Below are 17,337 nucleotides of genomic sequence, written 5' to 3'. Positions count from 1 at the left end.
GGTCGTTAAAAAAAGGTGGCATGGACAAGCCTGGCAGAAGGGCCTTTTTCCATGCTGTAAACCTGTGACTCTAAGACTCTTTGACTCTATGAGATTGGAGCCAACGTTTCGAAATCAACTTGTCAGAGGCTCAGAGCTCTGACGGCGGGTCATCAGGACTCGAAACGTTGTCTCTATTCTCTATCCACTGATACTGTTAAAACTGTTGACATTATCCAGCATTTTCTGTTTCTGTTTCAGTTTCCAGCATAAGCAATAATTTGTTTTATTAAGCAAAGGAGAGTGATAGGCTGCAACGCACTGACGATAGAGATGGTGTTGCAAAGTATATTTGGGTGGTAATGGGTCAGACTTTACCTTTTACACTGACACAAACATCGCCTCGATCTCGCTCCAAACCTCGGACTAAATGATAATCTTCGCATTGAATCTACTCAGTCCCATGAGGTCACAGGAGCTGAACACAAGTGAAGAAGGTGGATTTTGCAGTAATGGGTTGTAGGATGAAAGAAATATTGTGAAGGCAGCAGCAGTGGGGATGAAAATGAAACAATTATAGAAAGTTACAGTCGAGGAACAGCTTATTAGTCTTGGCATATTGCTTTGAAACAACAGTTGTGATTAGTTGATCAGGAATAAGAAAGAGACAAGTTGTTTCATACGAAATTCTATTTTCACAATTTGTCACCTGTCATTGAACCTGGGCCTTGGCGGTTAAAGCCTTGAATCTGAACCACGAGACCACCCGCTCTCCAGCATCACCTGCTCAATGTTTGCGTGTCTATCATTCCTTGTGTCAATTAATCCACCTTGCCTTGCTCTCTACCACAGACCTTCACTTTTGTTGTTTTTACCGAGTGACTCCTGACTTTGCAATCAGAAAATGCTGGAAATACTCAGCATATCAGTTGACATTTACCAAAAACACAAATTATGAAACGTTTCCCTGACTCTGTATTGAAAAGCATGCAGAAATATTGCTGTCCGGTTTCGAACCCTCAGAAAGAATGTAATAATTGAAGTGGCGAGTTTGTTGTATGTTGTCAATGGCTGAACATATCACTGGTATTGAAGCAGATTGTGTCATTTTTCAGGAGAATCCCTTTGGTTCAAGTGTGCTTTCAGCGAGCTTAACAATAACAAAAGGAGCGTGGATAAAGCAAATTTTAAAACATGCTGTAACTGCTGGTCTGATGGATAGAGTTTGACACTTTCACTGCTGTTTTGATTACAGGTCAGGATATGAAGATTTATTGCTCGTGTCCAAATCATGAAACACATTTCAGTTATTTCCCTGTAGAATGCAGGAATCCTGGTCTCGCCTCATGTCCTGCCCTTATTGAAGTGAAGACCCTGACCAAATTCAACAGGAAGTTTTCTTGTCATTTCTGGCGGGAGATTAGGAACCAGACGAGGTTAAGGACAGTTTAAATCGTACAGGCCCTTCACTGAAGCTCATTGTGTTTCTGACTGGAGAAGAGTTCTCTTTGTTGCATGGATCACTTCTCTGATTAACTGACGGAACGGACTCGAAGTACCCAATGGTTCATACCAAATTCTTTGCCTCTGAGCTATTTCACTAGCAATACCGTTAAAATACCTGGTGATCGTTTGCACTTCCGTGATAGCGGGTCCGAGTGGTCTCAGACGTTGGGTTGAGGTTCCAGTCTTTGGGGAGGCGTGAATTCCAATTCAAACGCTGCTACAAGTGGTTTTAGTTCTGGACACTACGCTGGAGATTTTCAGCTGTGAAGAGGGGCGAAATACATTGGGGCTGATTTCGCCTGAGCATTGAATGCTGAGGGCCGACATGATTGAGTGTGCAAAATTTTGAGGGACATGGATTGGCAGATAGGAATAGTCGTTTCCCCATAGCAGAAGGGTGAACAACCAGGCGGCATAGATTTTAGGTATGGAGAAAGAGCTTCAGAGAGGATCAGAGGGTGATGGCAATCTGGAACCCACTGCCTGAAAGGTTGTTAGAGGCGAGAACACCAACACTAAGAACACTTAAGAACCTTTTAGAAGAGCACTTTAAATGCCTCGATATCACAGGCAGCCACATTCGTCACACCTCTGGAGAACAGCTCTTTTGTCCATGTGTGAACAAATGCTGACTGGAGAAGGTTTCTCTTTGTTGCATAGTTCAGACTTCTCTGATTAACTGTCAGCTGGTTACTGCGAAGTCAGTGCTTTTGATACCATGTTTCTATCACATTCCTGATGACCGAGAGCAGACTGGTGGTAATTGTCTTGATTTGATTTGCAGTTTGCCAGGGAGATGACAGTGATGCAGTTGTACTGAAACTGCTTGACTCGGAGCGCGGCAAGTTCAGGAGCACAACGCTTTAGCAACATTGCTGGAAGATTGCCAGTGCCGGGAGCTCTCGTTGTTTCCAATGTATCCACAAACATCTTTGTCTTCCAATCAACGCTGCAGTGGAAGTGATTGTCGCATAGTGGGCGCCGCGGTGGCTTCGCAACGCCAGGGACCCGGCTTCAATTCCAGCCTTCGGTAATTGTGCGGCGTTTGCACGTTCTCCCCGTGTGTGCCTAAGTTTCCTGCGGGTGTTCCAGTTTCCTCCCAGTGTCCAGGTGTGCATGTTAGGTGGATTGGCCATGTATTTGCTGTAATTGCTTATAAATGATAGATTGACTGTGTGACTATCTGGCAAAGTTTAGACAATGACATGAAATGAGGCAATGGGAAAATAGATGATTATGGTCTAATTGCAAATCTCTCATATCAGCTTTTCCAGTGGTCAGGATTAGGCGCCGTGCCCGGGATTGATTCCCAGTCACGGGGTGAACATTTTTTTGTTTAACTCTTCATTAAATCAAATTAGGCCTCACATCGTCTGTGAAAGGAGAAACAAGGGTTAATCTTCAAACTGGATGAATTGTATCAGACGTGGAAAAGTCAGAGATGTAACAACAGGTATAAGCTCAGAAGAAGAATTTAACGGCAGGCACACGGCAAACATTGATCGTTTGAAGTAACTGGCACATGTCAAATTCTGCCCCTTTATCGCCACATATTCTAACTCCCTGCTCTCCCGCTCAAACACATCTATTTCCATCTGAAAATGCAGTCTGTTCCACTGATTATTATACAGTTATTGCAACGGAATTGCAAAGGGTTGGCTCCATGGCTCAGTGGTTAGAGCACTGGTCTCGTAAACCAGAGGTCGCGAGTTCGACCCTCGCTGTAGCCTTATTTTCAACTTTAGTTTGCAGCAAGTTACACGTGGTAATTTAAACGCTCGGTCTAATGCGGCCTTGATGTCAAGGCCGATCACTCTCAGCTCACCTCGGGAATTCAGCTCCTTTGTCCATGTTTGAACAAAAGCTCAAATGAGGACAGCAGCTGAGTCACCCTGGCGAAACTCAAACTGGGCTTTGCTGAGGAGGCTGTTGATGACCCTGCCATCGCTTTCCAGATGATCGACAGTCGTCTCAGTTGGCGGTAATTGGCTAGTTGAATTTGTCGTGCCTTTTTTTGTGCAGGACATACCTGGGCAATTTTCCACATTGTTGCGTAGATGCCAGTGTTGTAATTGTCCGAGAAGAACTTGGCGAGGGGAGCGGTAACTTCTATAGCACAAGTACTATTGCCTGAATGTTATCAGGGCCCATTGCCTTTCCAGTATCCAGTGCCACCAACCGTTTCTTGGTATCAATTGGAGTGAATCGAATTGGCTGGAGACTAGCATTTGGGATGCTAGGGACCACTGGAGGAGGCCGAGATGGATCATCCAGTCGACACTCCTGGCTGAAGATTGCTTCGAATTCTTCAGGTTTATCTTTTGCATCGAGGTGCTGGGCTGCACCCATCAGTGAGGATGAGGATATTTGTGGATTTTCTTCCTCCAGTGAGTTGTTTAATTGTCCACCACTATTCACGACTGGATGTGGAAGGACTGAAGAGGTTAGATCTGATCTGTTGGTTGTGGGATCGCTTACCTCTGTCTATTACTTGTTGTTTTTGCCATTTGGCATGTACATAGTCCTGTTTGGTAGTTTCTCCAGGTTGACACCTCACTTTTTGGTATGCCTGGTGCTACTCCTGCGCCCCCCCCCACCCCCCCCCCACCCCCCTCCCCCCCACACATACACACACCCTTGCACTCTCCATTGAACCAGAGTTGATTCCCTGACTTGATAGTAATGGTTATTTGGGGTATATTCTGGGCCATGAGATTGCAGATTGTGCTGGAGTACAGTTCCCCTGCTGTTGGTGGCCCACAACGCCCCATGCATGCCTCGCCTTGAGTTGCTAGATCGGTTCGAAGTCTGTCCCATTAAACACGGTGATAGTGCCACATAACACAATGGAGGCTATTCTCAATGCAAAGGCGCGACTTCGTCTCCACACGGATTATGCAGTGATCACTCTTGAGGATACCGTCGTGGACGGTTGCATCTGCAGCCGGTAGATTGGTAAGGATGAGGTCAAGTATGTTATTTCCTCTTGTTGGTTCCTTCACCAGCTGCTGCAGATCAAGTCTAACAGTTACATCTTTTAAGACCCGACCAGCTCGATCGGTATTGCTGCTACTGAGCCATTCTCGGTGGTGGACATTGAAATCCCCCATCCAGAGTACATTCTGCGCCCTTGCCACCCTCAGTGCTTCCTCCAAGTGTATTTCAACATGGAGGATCACTGATTCATGAGCCGAAGGAGGGCGGCACCTGGTATCCAGTAAGAGGTTTCCTTCCACATGTTTAACCTGAAGCCATGAGACGACAGAGTCGATGTTAATAATTCCCAGGGCAACTCACTCCCGATTGTATCCCACTGCGCTGCCATCTCTGCTAGCTGGCGGCACAGTGGTATACAGTCGCTGGGAGTGTGCTGGGGCATGAAATTGACACTGAGGCGAAATCGTCCCACAAGATGCTGAAGTGATCGAATTACATAAAATTTTACGAGGGATGATAGAGTGAACATAGACAAAATGTTTCTTCTTATTGGGCAATCGAGATCAAGAGGTCACAATTACACAAAAAAACAAAATACAATGAATGCTGGAATCTGTGCAAAAAACAGAAAATGCTTGGAAATCTCAACTGATCTGACAGCATCTGTGGGGAAGGAATAGAACCAACCTACTGTCACATGGATAGGTAGAGAGGCGGTAGATTTAAAACGGAGATGTTGGGGAACTACTTATTGCTAATGGTCGTCGATTTTTGGAACTCGCTGCCCCATAGAACGGTGGAGTCTGAATCATTAAAAAGGTTTAAAGAAGGAGACAGATATATTTCCAACACAAAATGAATTAACAGATAAGGGGCAGTGGATTTGAGACCAGGGAACGATCAGCCATGAACTGATTGAATGCTGGAGCAGGCTCGAAGCGCTGAATTTGCCCACTGCTGATCTTAATTCCTATGTTCCTAAGTGTAACTTTCAATTTTCATAACCCACCAACCACATCAATGAGGCAGATGTGCAACCTATCTGCCAAAATACTTGTTTTGGCAGATAAGGCAAAGGAGAATCCAAAGAGCTTCGACAAAGACAGAAAGGGCAAAAGAGTAGCAAGGGAGAGAGTAGGGCCTCTTAAGGATCAACAAGATCATCTGTGTGCGGATCCACAAGAGATGGGTGAGATCCTAAATGAATATTTCTCATCAGTATTCACTGTTCAGAAAGGGATGGATGTTAAGGAACTTGGGGAAAAAAATAGTGATGTTTTGAGGACTGTACATATTACAGATAAGGAGGTGCTGGAAGTCTTAACGCGCATCGAGGTGGATAAATCCCGGGACCTGATGAAGTATATCCGAGGACATTGTGGGAGGCTAAGGAGGAAATTGAGGGTCCCCTAGCAGAGATGTTCGAATCATTGATAGTCACAGGTGAGGTGCCTGAAGATTGGAGGGTGGCAAATGTTGTGCTTGTTTAAAAAGGGCTGCAGGGAAAAGCCTGGGAACTACAGGCCAGTGAGCCTCACATCTGTGGTGGGTAAGTTGTTGGAAGGTATTTTGAGAGATAGGATCTACAGGCATTTAGAGACGGAATGAATTATTAGAGATAGTCAACGACTTGCCTGGGCTTGCAATATCTCACCAACCGTCCTGGCTGGAGACAATACACACCTCTTTAACCTGTGCTTAACCCTCTCTCCACTCACAATGTCTGTACATTTAAGACCTGATTACCTGTAAAGACTCGCATTCCAACCATTATTTTGTAAATTGAGTTTGTGTCTATATATGCCCTGTTTGTGAACACAACTCCCACTCACCTGATGAAGGGGCAGTGCTCCGTAAGCTTGTGGCTTGTGCTACCAAATAAACCTGTTGGACTTTAACCTGGTGTTGTGAGACTTCGTACTGTGTTTACCCCAGCGGGTGGTGGTGGGGGTGGGGAGGAGGAGAACTGGGGGGAGCGGTGGAAACAATCCCTCAGCATGCACACTATCAAACAGTCTCGCCGTTGCAGACTTGTCAATGGGATCACTTTTTATTATTCCAAACTCTAGAGAGAAAAGGGTAACCACAATGAATCTCTCCTCCAAGGGCAACTGTCTCATCACAGCAATCAATCCATTGAACCTTCGTTACACAGACAGCGCGAGAATAGAGGGAAACAAGAACACACTATGGAAAGTGAATAGAGGCACAGTGAGAGACTGAGAGAGTGCAAAATAATGAGGTCGTTACACAGAAACAAAGAGAGACAGATATAGACAGTGCGTGGGGGAGTCAGCCACATCGTATGAATGAATAACAATGTACACAAAGCCAGCAGCCGGAACCCACAAGCATTGGGTCCTCTGAATTGTTGACTAGGGATAAAGAGAAGGTCCAAAAGAAGAGTCAACTTTTGAAAACATCTTGAACTGCCTGTGAGTGCGTTGTGTTGTTAGATTCCTTGTGTTGTCAGTTTCACAAACCAAACCGCGGAAAAACTCATCCTGCCGTGTGCACGGCAAAGAAATGAACAAGACATTGCCATTGCAAACAACAACAATGGGGCCCGTCCGGGAATTGAACCCGGGACCTCTCGCAGCCTTGCACATCACAACACCCAAAGCGAGAATCATACCCCTAGACCAACGAGCCGCTGTTGCGAGAGTTCCTCAAATACGGATATATGTTGTCATACAAATCTGATCAGACAGCTGCCCTGAAAGCTGGAAGCTCTGGAGAAACTCAGGAAGCCAGGCAGCAAGTGCACACAGGGAAAGGACTGTATTCTTACACCTTCATAACTTTTCATTTTACCCTTTAAGCTGGTAAAGTTTGGAAATGTAGGAAGTTTTAAATAAGTGAAATCCAGGAGGAGCGAGGAAACATAACAACAGGAAAGGGCCCTGACCGGGTACAATTCAAGAGAGATAAATGAACAACTTGTTTACAGTCCATGGTCTGAGCGTGAGGAAAGCAGAGTATCATAGAATGTTTGCACCGCAGAATGAGACCATGCACAAAATCTTTGAAGAAGTCACGTGTGCTGTGGATAATAGGGAGCCGGTGGGTGTACTGTACAGCGATTTCACAGGAGCTGCAGTGATGAGGTTGGTGGATTTGGGAAATTGAGAGGAACACATGAGCAGCTTGTCTGACTATTTCATCTCTTTACCGCTTTCATGCTGCAGCGAAAAGTAATCCTTGTTGCCATTGGATGAAGGACTAACTTCTGTTCTACCTGAACAGAACATTTTGAAAGAGAGACCTGCCTCTGGTGGAAATAGATCTGAGATGAAAATAATGAAATATAAAACGAAGTAAATTAGATTAAACATCCAACGTGTTAGAAATATTGGGTCATCCAAACTATTAGAAATATTGGGTTGACAGTAAGTGGCATGAATTGATGCTGTGATCGCAGATATAGAACTGGAACCCACCATCACATGAGTGAATCCGCTGTCTGTTTAAATGTTGATCAAAGAAAAATGTTAATCACTTTACACAATGGAACGTACGGTAACTCAGTCAATAAGCACCCTCCACTCACAAATAACAGAAAGGGTCAATTTCATCTCACAACTTTAAACTTCTTGCTGTTCCGTACATTTACCATGAAGGTTTATAAAGTAAGTGAATAGAATTTGTGATGGTAAAAAACATGTCGACGCCCATGAGGTACGTAAGCATAGTGACGGACACAGAGGAACAAACATAACCATAGACCACGCGAGACAGAGGACAAAGGAGCGACAAAACGGAGGTTAGACATTGAAGGAATATAGCTTAGGGGTCGGGCAATTGACTGCAAGTCAAGACGCTTCTGCATTCAAATCAGATGCCTCTGAATATTCCCTTAATATCAATGAGCTATACCCCTTCAGGGCATTTTTGCAATCAATGATGAAGTACAAACTAACATTTTGTTTGCTCTAATTTAGTTCATATGCAACAACGATCTAGAATCGGGGAAAATTTTTAAAAATGTTAATTTCAATTATGTTTCGACCTTATTTTAAATCGGGGAGCCTTTCGTATATGAAATGAACATGTTAACTCCTACAATCCAGAAGCTCTGCTCATGACCAATGTGACCGGCCTAGAATATCAAACAGTGCAGTCTGATTGCAATTTAAATCCTTGCTTTGTAGAATTATAATTCTGTTGAAAACCTTAGCCATGTGGCAGAGTCATTCATCTAACATAAGATTTAGAAAATAGCATTTGTCCCGAATTTTATCTCTTTCTCCATGACTGCAGTTGCAGAATATTATTCAAGCATTGGGGAATTGTAAATGCCACATGGCTGTGAGATAATGTGATTCCTTAATATTTAATAACACTTAGAGATGGGACAGCTGTTTTGAAAAGGTATTATCAGTTTTTTTGAACACAATAATCAGTATACTTCAGGAACACAGGTGACAAATGGAAGTGTTTAGAATTTGATGCGTGTCCACAGATTCTGCCAAACCTGCTGAGAATTTCCACCATCTTATGCTTGTATTATAAATACAGGTTTTATCAGAACATAAAACACACCGCAAGACGGCAACGATAAATGAAATAGTCCCACAAGCTGTTCACGTGTAAATTTTAATTTCCGAAACCCACCAATCTCATCATTACTGATCCTGTGAAACTTACCTTGTAAAACACGGCAGGCATTCATCTCTCAAAGAACTGAAACGCCTCAAATATGAACTCTCTGCTCTCAATCTCAGGACTTTGCAATTATAAAAAACAGCATGCTGGTGAAAGTTTAACTCAGTCCTCACTCCACTGATCTTTGCCGACTTACTGTGTATTTCCCTCATTGAACACATTTCAGGTTGGGACAGACAAATTCCTGATCTATTGGCAGCGCTTTGCAGCCTATCACTGTCCTTCACTATCTGTGTTTGTTCTTGAACTGTTGCCCATGTGACATTTCCAATTCGGACACAAATATAGATCTAACTGCACTGCTTCTGACAGAGCTGTTTTCGATCAGGAAACAACTCAGGTTTGTTAAATGGATTATCAAAAACTTTAAATCTCAGCATATTGAAGCCGATCAATGACCCTGAAAGCGCCAAATCCTCAGCACTGGACCATGAGGATTTCATTCTCCTGGTTCTCCCATAGACTGAATACAGGAATTCCACAGTGCCAATTATTCACAGTCGCATTCTCCTTCCAGTCTTGTGCACGTTGTTCAGCTTTGAAATTATTCATCTTTTCACATTAGCTTCCAGTGTGATGAAAGCAGAGCAGTGATAAGCAGAAGGATTTCAACAGATTTACCACAATAAGGTTTATAACAAACATTACTCTTTGAATGTGGTGAGCTACAGTGAAGTTTTATGCAGTCGAAGGTAACTCACTCATTCTGACAGTTGGTACCAGCAATTGCAATGTAAATATGATGTCGAGATACCGGCGTTGGACTGGGGTGGGCACAATAAGAAGTCTCACAGCATCATGTTAAAATCCAACAGGTTCATTTGCTCCGATAATAAAATCAATTTGCTTTGTTTGATCAGCGCCCCGAAAGCTCCTGACTCCAAATAGACCTGGTGTTGTAAGACTTCTCAATGTAAATTTGAATTGTTGTGGGTAATTCACAGGATTGTGGAATGGGGCAGATTTTTCCTTCTTCCTGTTCAACCTGCCACAAGTATCTCTCCCGTTTTCGACCAGGAAGCAATATCCACTCTCCTTAATTCATGTGTTGCACGAGAGCAATGAATCATCATTCCCTGACCGTGAATCGAACCCAAACCATGGCAGTTAAAGCAGCGAATTCTATCGACGAAACCAACACGGAAATTGAAGTGACCTGAGCATTATTGAGCAATTGTGGGCGTGTGTGTGTGTGTGTGTGATTTGGGAGAAAGGTCACGTGCTCTCGGGTGATCCCTGATGAATGAAGCCTCCGACCTCTTTATCGCTGAGCGTTTTGTGTTCTTGAGAAATCGTCCTCTGGGGCTGATGCAATGAGGCCAGGAGAGTAATTCACTGCACCGTCTGCAATGTGATTGCGGTGCGATTTGCTGAAAGCTGTTAATTTTATAAAAATAATCTTTTTGCGAATTCTAAATGAAATGCCCTTCAGTACCCGGTAAGAATTCTCACAACACCAGGTTAAAGTGCAAGAGGTTTGTTTGAAATCACGAGCTTTCGGAGCGCAGCTCCTTCATCACTCACGCTGAGGATTCACCACATTTTTCTGTCTTTGAATGAAAGCAATAGATATCGCGTCAATTCCCCTGTATCCTGAGTGTACGACACTGATTTCAACAGTACACTGCTTTAAATGTTTGTTTTCAATGTGAAATTAAGTGGTTTGATTGCATGTGAAGGATTTAAACTTGCACTCTTCCGGGAAGATGGTGACATAGTGGTAAAATCAGTGCAGTATGAATCCTGTGACCCAGGTTCACAGGTCACGATCCCACCGCAGTCTAGAACTGAAACGGAAGTGAAAGCTAGTCTCCGTAATGAAGCTTTGTTTTCTGATGGTCATGAAAACACATCTTGCAGAAGGAAATCTGCGATCCTTCTCCTTTCTGGCCTCCATGGGACTCCAGAGAAAAGGCAATGTGATTGACTCTTAACTGCCCTCTGAAATGGCCCATCCAAAATACTCAGTTCAGAGGGAAATTGGGATGGACAACAAATGCTGGCATTGACAACAAAATATATATTGCATTCGCAGCATTTTAAGAAATGATTAATTCATATTTTGTTTCATTTCATGTGAAAGGGTGATATATTCCAGTGTCCTATTATTTAAAACCTCAGCCTTTCAACTGTTCCAACAGGTAAGATTCAGTCAGAGAAAAGTGATCCACTGTGATCCAAAACTAGGTTTTGTAGTTGCTCCGTATCCCACCTCAAAACAGAAAATGTTGGAAGGACTCATCGCCTTCAACAGCTTCTGTGAAGAGGGAAAGAGAGTGAATGATTCAGGTTGCTGACCTTTGACCCTAACTGGAAAAAAGTAGTGATTTAATGTTTTTCAAACAAGTACAGAGTCAAGGAAAATAGAGAGGGAGAGGAGGAAAGGACAAACGGTATTTTGATCGGATGGAAGGCTGGAGTGATTGAATTACAATGGAGATGATTATTGTTCCCACTGACACAATCTCGCAGATCTGGGTTTGAATCTCATAATAAATGAGAACAAAACCTCTCGCGGAGTTCAGCGCTAAACTCCCCGCCTTCCAGTGAACCGGAGGCAGTTTTCAGTCACAAACCCACAACTGTGAGATAAACAACGTAGAAAGAAGAAAGACTCAGGTTGAGCGGTGACACTTCAGGAGGAACGGAGATCAGGAATTCACCCAGGAATGAGGCAAAGTTTGAAATCAATGTCGCCCAACGTGGGGCTCGAACCCACGACCCTGAGATTAAGAGTCTCATGCTCTACCGACTGAGCTAGCCGGGCACAAGTACTATACTGCTTTCCATAACCTAAAATGCATGGAGACAAGTACGGTTTTTCCAACTGGTGTCTCAGCTTGTTCTGATTTCAAAGTTTACAATGAATCCACCGACAGAATCCCCAAAGTTCCTATCCATTCCTCTCAATCATTAATTACATTATTCACATCTTCCAATTCTTAGCTTCACCTCTCCCAAATATTCCAAACTCCTCTTACATCATTCACCTTAGTTTTCTTTGTTCTTAATAATTTAGCCAGGGGTGGGAGGAACTCAACATTCACATTATCAACCTGTTTCCCAGTTTCAGACTTTTCAATAAGATCACCTCTGATTATTCTAAACTCCAGAGCGAACGGACCCATCCCACTGATTCTCTCCTCGCAGGAGAAACGCAGAAATCAATCCAGTGAACCTCGGTTACACACAGAAAGCGAAATAATGGACAGAGCACGGAGCAAAAGATGTCAACGTATTAAAAACATAGTCAGTGAGTCTGAGGGAGAAGTATAGAGACAATGAAAAACAAAAATAGCGAGTGCTGTACACATCCACAATCCACGAATGAATAACAATATGCACACAGCCAGCTGTCTCAACCAACAAACATGGGGTCCTCTAAACTGGTGAACAGAGATAAAGTGAATGGCCACGAGCATATACACCTTTTAATGTCTTGATTTTCTTGTGTGAGTGTTGTGTTGATAGATTGCTTGCACTGTGTGCTCAGGTTCTCAAACCAAATCCCACATAAACCAATCCCAACGTTTGCACTGAAAATACATTTATAAAACTATGACTTGTGCAATACGAAATAACAGCTGATTGAGGGATCCAGCCCGGCATGTGAACCCGAGATCGCTCACACGTTTGTAGATGCTTATTCCCCAGGCCCGAGTAATACCCCTCGTCCAACGAGCCGCTGCTGAGGATGTTGTTCAATGAAAATATTTCCATTGATATCCAAAGCTGCTCAGACTTCTGCAGTGAAAGGTGAAAATGCTGGAAAAACTCAGAAAGTCAGACAGCTTGTATGCACAGGAAAACAAATCTTATGTTAGCTCCATAATCTTTCATTGGGAATAACCGGGAATTTATAGAAATGTAGGAAGTTTTAAACAAGTGTTCTCCAGCAGCAAAACAAGAGGGTTTGAGGCCTCTTGCGGGTGTAAATCAGGAGAGATTAAATGAGGGAAACAAAAAAATTTAAATTAATTACACCACAGAATGGGGCCATTCCTAAGTCCCTTACAGGACTCAGTTGTGGTGTGGATGAAGGGGAACCTGTGGATGTAATGTACGTAGATTACATTGGAGCCACAGTGTTGGTGGGTTTTGAAAATTGAAAGTTACACTTAGGAACATAGAATTAGGAGCAGAAGAGGGCAGATTCAGCGCTTCGAGCCTGAACCGTCATGCAATCAGTTCATGACTGATCTCTCCCTGTTCTCACATCCACCTCCCTAACTGTTCAAATATCCCCTCATCCCTTTAATTATCAGGAATATATCTGTCTCTTTCTTGAAATCATTTAATGATTCAGACTCAACCGTGCTATGGCGCAATGCATTCCACAAATTCACGACCCTCAGTGAGAAGCAGTTCCTCCTCATCTCAGTTTTAAACGTACCACCTCTCAACCTATACATTTGACATAGTGTTCCCGATTGCGCAGAAGAAAATAGATTTTACTGTCTTCAATCCTATTTAGAATTTTATATACCTTCAGCATCTTGTGGGACTATTTCACGTCACTGTCGATTTTATGTCCCGGCAAGCACAATCGGTGTTGTCATTAGCTGAAGCAGTCACTTATGTTCTATCCAAACTGGACACATTAAGGGATATATGGTAAGTCATTTTGAAAAACACAGTTCACCCGTGGCCCTGGGAGTCCAGTGGGTTGTATTCAGTACTCCCCAGTGTTGTTTGTTTTCAATTCCCGCTCAGAGAACGATTATTTATAGCTCTCAGCAAACTATTAAAAAATAACCTGATTTACTATCTGATCGAAAGCAGATCTACTAATATGAGCCGAGTGAGTTTTGCAATTCTACATCACAGCTGGAAATATCACATGTGCAACAGGTCAAGAACAAACACAGTAGCAGAAAGATAGTGATAGGCTGCAAAGCGCTGACAATTGAGATGGTGATGGAAGGTAACATTTGGATGGTAAAAAGATCAGATTTTGGCGTTCACACTGAATTATTCAACTTTCCCCTCACTCTGCAACGAAAATATTTGGAAAAGGTTCTCCCCAGTTTCGAACAGTCAGAAGTGAAATTAATAACTGTCAGTGGAATGTCTGTTGTATGTTGTCACTGATTGAATGTATCACCGGGGTGGCAACAGAAAGTGCCATTTTGCAACAGAGACTTGTTTGTGGTGAATGTAGTCTGGCCTGGCGCGAAAGATAAAGCAACACATGCAGTGTGTGTAAAGCAAGTTGTAAAACAGGCAACAAGCAGCTGATCTGGTGGTTAGAGTTTGACACTCTCACTGCTGTTTGGATTGGTGGTCAGGTAATGGAGATTTGTTGCTCTCATCCAAACCGTAAAAACAAATGTCAGTTATTGCCTGGTGGAACATATAAAACACAATCTCGCCTCGTGTCCTGAAGTGAAGACTGAGCAAATTCAACAGGAGGTCTTTTTTTGTCATTTCTGACAGGATATTGGGAACCAGACAAGGTTAAGGGCAGTTTAAATGGTGCTGGTCCTTCACTGCAGCTCATTCTGTTTCTGACTGGATGTGATTCCTGCTTGCTGCACAGTTCAGATTAAATTGCTTCAGTGAAGGAGCAGGCTCAAGACAACTGATGGACTGTCGTCGCTCTGTTGCTGCTAATTTCAATAACAATGCAAGTAAAGGACACAGTTGCTTACGTGGTAACGTAGCCGAGTAATTTAAGCCAGGGGCTCAAGGTCTAGCCTCTACGGTAGTTGCTGGTTCGGTTGCAGCCACTGCCAGAATGGGTTTGAGCTTTGGTCCCTGCAGTTGAAGTTCAGCATTTCAGATTGAATGCAAGAATTTGTGCTGTGTCGTTTTGGCATGAAGAAAGAGGAGCGACATACCAATGTAAACAGTTTTTGAGGTAAAGGAACGAGTGTGGAAGTAGTGGAGCAAATTATCGTGGATTCTGGAATCGGAAACAAAAAGAGAAAATGCTGGAAAATCTCACCAGGTCTGGCAGCATCTGTAAGGAGTGAAGAAAGCTGACATTTCGAGTCCAGATGACCCTTTGTCAAAGCTGGGAGGAGTGGAGCTGCTCCGACAGAGAATACAAACGGGAACACCGGTTGAATGGCTGTCTGTCGAAATAAACAGCAGGATTGCAAACATTGAGACTGCAGTCCCGGCCCAGGGGATGGATTGGGATTTTCTTACTGAGGTTCAAATCCTGTCATGTACACTTCCCGTCATTCCTCATTGTGACTTTTTTTACTGAAATTTATTGGAAATGAAGCAATGGCAGCAGAGATGATCAACTCACTGCAAATTTGTCACATCAGCGTCACTGAGGGTCTCGTGATCAGCGTCGGCGCCGTGACGCGGTTTCGATTCCCAGTCACGGAGTGAATAAATTTTTGTTCATTTCTTCATTTAATAAAAACAGCGTCCGTGAAGGGAACAACAAGCTAAATCTCCAAGCTGGATGAACTTGTATCAGAGCTGGAAAAATTAGAGATGTAACATTAACGATAAACTCTGAAGAAGAACCACATGACACACACAACATATATGTCACGTACATACAAGATACACATGTCAAATCATGTCACTTTCAACTTCTGCCTTTTAAATTCCTGCTCTCCACCTCAGACATTTCCACATTCATGAAAAATCTCCGTCCTCAAATCCCATCCTGGTCCTCAATCCACGGATAACGCTGCATTTACTGGAAGCTCCTTGCAGCATTTGGCTCTATAGGTCAGTGGTTAGAACACTGGTCTTGTAAACCAGGAGTCGCGAGTTCGATTCTCGCTAGAGCCTATGAGCAAGGTTTAGCTAATAGAAGCTGTCGGAAAGGGGAATCGAGTCTGGGAGACGAAATAGGGAGCTTTGATGAGTGGAGGCGCAGATCGAGTGCAATTTTGGAAAGCGAATAGGTATTTACTTCTTCGTCAAAAAATAGAAAGAGCAGGGCACATTTGAAGAGCTGAAAAAGGTCAGTGTCGATATTCAGCATAGAATAGATGCGTTTGTACAAGGAATGCATAAAGCTAGCATGTCGGTGCAGGCAATGATTGGAAGGAAAATTGCATTTTAGTCTTTATTGACGGCAGACTGGAGTCCAAGTATAATGAGGTGTTGCTGAAGTAGCACAGGGTTTTGTTGAGACCACATGTTGAATATTCTGTGCAGATATGATATTCACATTTAATAAAAGATGTGTTTGCATTTGAAACGGTGCAGATAAGGTTCAGCAGATGATCCCTGGGATGAGGGAGTTGTCGTATGATGAGAGGCTGAGTAAATTGGGCTGAAAGTCTCTGGAGTTTGGAAGGATGAGAGGCGATTTCGTTAAACCTACACAAGACTGATTGGGTTTGACAGGATGGATGCTGAGAGATTTCTTCTGCTTGTCGGGAAATCTAACCCACGACAGTACAGTCTCAGGAAAATGGGCTGGTCATTTCGGCCTAAGAAAAGGCGAAATTACTTCACTGAAATGGTTGTGAATCTTTGAAATTCTCTATGCCAGACAGCTATGGAAGCTCCATCATCGAATACATTTAAGGTTGGGATAGACAGGTTTCTGGCCTCTCGGGGAATTCAGGAATATGGGGAGCTGGTGAAAAACTGAGTTGTAGCCCAAGATCAGCCATAGCGGTATTGAATTTCGGGAACACGCTCGATGGACCGAGTGGTCTACTCCTGCTCCTATTTATTGTGTTCATGTGTATGATCAAGCCAGTAATTCATGTTAAAATAAAAACATAAAGTGCTGGAAGTTCTCAGCAGGTCTTGCAGCAAATGTGAAGCGGACAGAGAGTTAAGGTTCTGAGTCTAATATGGCTTTTTTAAAACTAGTAACTGAGTGTGAGTTACAACAATTAGCACAATATCGAGACAGGGAATTGAATTGAATCCAAGCAGTGAAAGCCCTGAATTTAAACTCCTGTATTATTTCGGCAGTAAACTTGTTCTGGAAACTTACCTGCCAATTGAAAGTGTGGAGGTTTGAGAGCACCCCGAGCCAAATGGACTCCCGCTATTCCTGTTTCTGCTTATATTCCCGACATAGATTTACTTTGTGCCCTTCTGTAACAGTGAAATATTGTCCAAACTTTGCCAGTCTTGCTGTTATTCAGTAAATTACCATACTGTTATGATACAGAGGCTCATCCCCTTTATCTCACCTCGTAATCTGGAAAAACTATTTGTGAAACTACTAACTGTTTTTAATTAACGTTCAGAGGCTTATTAATGATAAAAATGCCTGTCATTCACTTTGAGTGAATAATTAACAAGCTATTTTAT

The 17,337-nt window shown here is 43.2% G+C and overlaps 4 non-coding genes across 4 annotated transcripts; 2 read left to right on the top strand and 2 right to left on the bottom strand.

Annotated features, from left to right (window-relative positions):
- Window positions 1-3,142: 3,142 nt before the first annotated feature.
- On the top strand, window positions 3,143-3,215 carry trnat-cgu (transfer RNA threonine (anticodon CGU)). The gene has a single exon. It is a non-coding gene; the product is annotated as a tRNA-Thr (tRNA).
- Window positions 3,216-6,984: 3,769 nt separating this feature from the next.
- trnap-ugg (transfer RNA proline (anticodon UGG)) lies at window positions 6,985-7,074 on the bottom strand. Its single transcript is given in 2 exon segments — window positions 6,985-7,020; window positions 7,039-7,074. It is a non-coding gene; the product is annotated as a tRNA-Pro (tRNA).
- Window positions 7,075-11,781: 4,707 nt separating this feature from the next.
- On the bottom strand, window positions 11,782-11,854 carry trnak-cuu (transfer RNA lysine (anticodon CUU)). Its single transcript has one exon. It is a non-coding gene; the product is annotated as a tRNA-Lys (tRNA).
- Window positions 11,855-15,773: 3,919 nt separating this feature from the next.
- On the top strand, window positions 15,774-15,846 carry trnat-ugu (transfer RNA threonine (anticodon UGU)). Its single transcript has one exon. It is a non-coding gene; the product is annotated as a tRNA-Thr (tRNA).
- The last annotated feature ends 1,491 nt before the right edge of the window (window positions 15,847-17,337 follow it).

The sequence above is a fragment of the Mustelus asterias genome, unplaced genomic scaffold (genome assembly GCF_964213995.1).
Source record: "Mustelus asterias unplaced genomic scaffold, sMusAst1.hap1.1 HAP1_SCAFFOLD_784, whole genome shotgun sequence".
NCBI lineage: Eukaryota > Metazoa > Chordata > Chondrichthyes > Carcharhiniformes > Triakidae > Mustelus > Mustelus asterias.
Note: the sequence above shows the minus strand (reverse complement) of the source record. Positions and strands in the feature narration are given on the sequence as shown.